We start from the raw sequence: 4,788 nt of genomic DNA, 5'->3' as shown, positions 1-4,788 counted from the left end.
AAGAATATTGTTGGAGAAATTGTGACACAAAAAGCCTTGTGGCTTAGTGGCAAGTAGCTTGTGGAGCATTTAAGGGGAGACATGGGTTCGAATCCCATAGCAAGCAAAGAGCATTTATTTTGCTAACAGGGGGCGACAAAAGTTGGTGTTGAATTTAAACTCTGATGATGGAGGGATCACACATCGGGAATCTAACATAAGAGTGGATGCGAAGCTGGCTTTAAATAGAGAGAACCATAAGGAGACTAAAGGTACCTTCTTGGTCGATCCCTTTCGCTTTGTGGCGTGCTTCGGTTGGGTTAGGTTAAGAGTGCTCGGAGCGTGGATTAACTCCAGTCTCCAATCAGGTGTGTATTTTCTCGCTACTCTAGCTGTAGGATGGCTACTTCGGGCCGCGATGGGCCGAAAGGGGCCATGTCGTCCTAATTGGCCTACGGGCCCAATTTGATAAGTTGTTTGATTGTGTAGTAAATATTGGGTTGGACTATGTGAATCTCATATCTCAGAGGCTAGCATTACTGAAATACCCTTATAGGGTAGAATTCTTGAAATGCCCTCAGAGGGTAGAATTACCAAAATACCCTTGGTTTGTAAAATTACCAAAATACCCCTAGTTTGTAAAATTACCAAAATACCTCTGATTTGTGAAATTACTGAAATACCCTCGACCTATAAAATTACTGAAATACCCTCGACTTATAATATTACCAAAGTACCCTCAATTTACAGAATTACCGTTTTACCCTCGATTTACAGAATTACCGTTTTACCCTCGATTTACAGAATTACTGTTTTACCCTCGATTTACAAAATTACTATTTTACCCTCGATTTAAAAAATTATCGTTTTACCCTCAATTTATAGAATTACCGTTTTACCCTCGATTTATAGAATTATTATTTTACCCTCGATTTATAAAATTACTATTTTACCCTCGATTTATAGAATTACTGTTTTACCCTCGATTTATAGAATTACCGTTTTACCCTCGATTTACAGAATTACCGTTTTACCCCTAGGGTGTTAAATGACTGTTTTGCCCTTGTGGGCAAGTGACTGACTTGGACTGTGTGGTTGACGGATTTATTTGTGAATATTTGTTGGTAATATGAATGACTTGACTGTGACTGTTTGATTCAAGTATGGGCATGATATTTTGATTCTGTATGTTGTATGCCATGACATGTCTATCTGCTGCATGGGACACGGGTTTATATTGATGGAGGAAGCGTTCGGCCTCATCGCAATCTGTGGCCTCGCCACATATATCTGTTCTGGTGACTTCGTCACAATATCTGGCAGCCTCGCTGCAATCTGGTGGCTTCGCCACACACATATATATATATATATTGGTGGCCTAGCCACAATATCTGTATCTGGTGACTTCGTCACAATATCTAGCAGTCTCGCTGCAATTTCTGTGGTGTGTAGCGGTTGGGTGGGTCGAGTAGTCTCCACACATGGTGTAAGGTTGGTACGGGGGTGTACACGGCTGGATTTGTGACAGCCCAAAATTGACCCTAGTCGGAATGTGGTTTCGGGACCACAAAACCGAGGCATAAAAATAATTTAAAATTTATTTGGATGCCTATAATATGTGTATGCTCATGTATGACATTTTTTGATGATTGATTTAGTGTTATAAAGGTGAATTTCACTAGAAAGGACTTAGTAGTGAACTTTGAAAGTACGATAGGGAAATGTGTGATGACTAATTAAAGCATGCATGCAAAACAATGGACTTGCATGTCAAATTCCCTTTTATAGGTGGTGGCGGCCATGACCAAGAATATGGGCTAAACATGTCATGAAACATGTTTTGTTGGGCATTAGGAGAAATAATAAACAAATAAGCATGGGTAAGAAAAGAATGAAAAAAATGTGTGTGTGAGTGTGGTATCTCCCCATTGCCGTGAGTTGTAAAGGAAGAAAGAAAAAATTTGTTCATCCTTTCTTTGAGCCAAAACTAAGGGGAAGAAGAGATTTTGCTTCATTTTATTTGTTTAGAAGAGATCTAGAAGGAGATTTGGCTAAACTTGCACCAAGATTAAGCTCAAGAGCTTAGAGGGCCACAATTGGACAAGGGAAGGAAAAAGTGATCGAATAGCCGTAAAAGCCGCTCGACAACATCCGAGGTAAGTCCTCAAGAAGTGACCATACTTGAATTATGTGAAATGAAATATGGATGTGTATTGATTATTGATTTATGTGTATGAGTATTTGAATGATACCAGGCTAAGTCCCAAGGCGATTATGCTAGTGATTATATTTGTGTTTGAGCCTTAGTAACGAAAATGAAATATGAATGTCTAATGATTATTGATGTATGTGTGCATGAGCAATTGAATGATATCCGGCTAAGTCTCAAGACGTTATTGCTGGAAATTATATCCGGTTAAGACCAAGGCAATTGTGCTAGCGGCTACATCCGGCTAAGACCAAGGCATTCGTATGAAGTCGTTCTATCCGGCTAAGACCAAGGCATTCATGCACGTGGTTATATCCGGTTGTATTCAAGAAGCTTGGGCTGGAGGTGAGTGTTGGTTGCTGTAATGAATTCAATTGGTACGCTCGAAAAGCCCAAAGAATAAGGTATGTTTATACGTGCATTGAAAGTCGACATGTTTGAGCAACATTCGCCGATCGACTAACAATTTCAGCTATTGAATTGGTTGATACCTTGTGAAAGTATATAATGATGAAGTGTGAAGTAAGAATGATTATGTGAATGTGTATTAATGAAATGATGCATTAGGCCATGTGAATGTATTGCTTTAATTAAAGCTGATTTTATTCCTTGAGACTTACTAAGCATAAAAATGCTTACCCGCTGCTTTGGCTCTCTGTTTTATAGATTGTGCTCGATAGCAATCAGGATTCGGGATCATTAAAGTCAAGTCATCCACACTATCAAAGCCTCCATTTTGGTATAAATTTTGGTTGAACTTTGAAATGGCATGTATAGGACTACCCTTGCTGGTTTAAATATGTTGTGATGTATATGTGTTCGCCATGCGAAAATGGCTCGTAAAAGTGAAGTACTGAACTTAGACTATTTGCGGTTTGTATATATATATATATATATATATATGGTGTCATGATGTGATTATGGATTGGAAATGGGAATGTTGGTCACATGATCAGCCATTGGTATGGTTAAAATGATCATATGTGAACCTATGTATGGCAAGACTAGTTGGTTCATGGAGACTACAAACTAGGTATGACCTACCTTAAAAACAGATGCTGCCAGCTGCAGTGACGTGAATGTGAAAAATCACCAAAATTTGTAGGAATGGTATTAAATAGTGAATGAGCTATTTGAATGAACCTTGATGAGTCTATTTTCATATGGAAGAAACGAAACGGTCATAGGAGTTACTTGTTAAGAGATATTAAAGCTATTGTGAGACAGGGCCAGAACGGTTTCTGGGTCCCCTGTTGTAACTTTAAAAATTTACTATAAATTATCCAGAAAGAATTAGGAGTCATGCATTATATGAACAGATTCCATATTGAGTCTAGTTTCATTAGAAACAAACGGCACCAGTATTAAAGCCCTGTACAGAGAGATATTCAAGTTGTAACGCGCGAAGGTCAGAGTAGTAAATCCCTGTAACATGGGTGACTTTAACTAATAAACTGTACCAATTGGCCCGACCAAAAATTCTAGAAATAAGTCCATGGATGGATATATGAGTCTAAATTTAGGGAAAATTTACGAAACCAGTTTCTGAGTTTTGAAACTCGAGATATGATTTTTAAGGCGACGGTGACGCAGTTTTCCAGCCTGACTGGAAATGTCAAATTGGTGGGCAAAATATGTGGACTTGGCTTGTTAACCCCTCGTGTCCGACACCGGCGATGGTCTCGGGTTCGGGGTGTTACAGGATTGGGTTGGGATTGCATTCACATTCTGATTTTGATTCTGTTACACGACATCGCTCGATTCTAATTCATCACCTAATTCGATTCGATTCTCACACCGATTTCGATTTCGATTCTCATTTTGGTTCTAGTTCTGATAATGTTTCTTATTCTGTAATGGGCTAAGGCCCATCTGGTACTATCTGTTATAGTGGGCTAAGGCCCAATTGATACTAAAACTGTAAGTAAGGCTGGGGCCAGACTTATAATTCTATTATATGACTGACTGTTCCTTTTTATAGTTGGGGATTTCACACTGAGTTTTCGTAAACTCACCCCGTTTATTAACCTTTTAGGTAATTTCCAACCTTAGACGGATCGGAGCTGCGAGGGGCTCGGAGGAAGCCACACACACTGTTTATTTTATAGTTTTGATTATTACTTTTAAATGTTTTATGTGGGTTGTAGTAAAGCCTTTGTAATTTTCTGGATTTCAAATTTGAAATTTTACTTGTTGTTCTTATAATTGGTAGTATTAGAACACGGTTTTCCAAAGTAACACTGTTGTTCAAAACATCACGTATCCGCAATTATTTTTAAATTAAGCTTCTCCAACAGCCAAGATTTTTACAAAGTTGTTAAGAATGTAATTTAGCTGAGGTTTTCTAACAAGGTTTAAAAAGGGTATAAGTTTTTAATTATTAAGAATGGTCTTTAATGGAAACATGGTTTTCGAAAAACACTTCAATGTGACACGCCAGATTCGAGCCAAACTTCCAGGCCGGGTTTGGGGTGTTACATTTAGTGGTATCAGAGCCAAGTTGCAACAGCTCGACTGTGGATTGGATTTTCAAAGGTTGAATTTTAGAAAATTATTTTCAACCACGTGGTCTGTTTGAATTATTTCTCTTAAAAAGTGTG

General features: G+C 38.3%; 1 long non-coding RNA gene across 1 annotated transcript; it reads left to right on the top strand.

Annotated features, from left to right (window-relative positions):
* The first annotated feature begins 308 nt into the window (after positions 1 to 308).
* Positions 309 to 4,422, top strand: LOC128286731 (uncharacterized). The gene is made up of 2 exons (XR_008277383.1): positions 309 to 347; positions 4,224 to 4,422. It is a non-coding gene; the product is annotated as an uncharacterized LOC128286731 (long non-coding RNA).
* The last annotated feature ends 366 nt before the right edge of the window (positions 4,423 to 4,788 follow it).

Source organism: Gossypium arboreum, chromosome 1, assembly GCF_025698485.1.
Source record: "Gossypium arboreum isolate Shixiya-1 chromosome 1, ASM2569848v2, whole genome shotgun sequence".
In the NCBI taxonomy this organism is placed as follows: Eukaryota; Viridiplantae; Streptophyta; class Magnoliopsida; order Malvales; family Malvaceae; genus Gossypium; species Gossypium arboreum.
The sequence above is the reverse complement of the archived record's forward strand: the minus strand, read 5'-3'. Positions and strand labels throughout refer to the sequence as shown.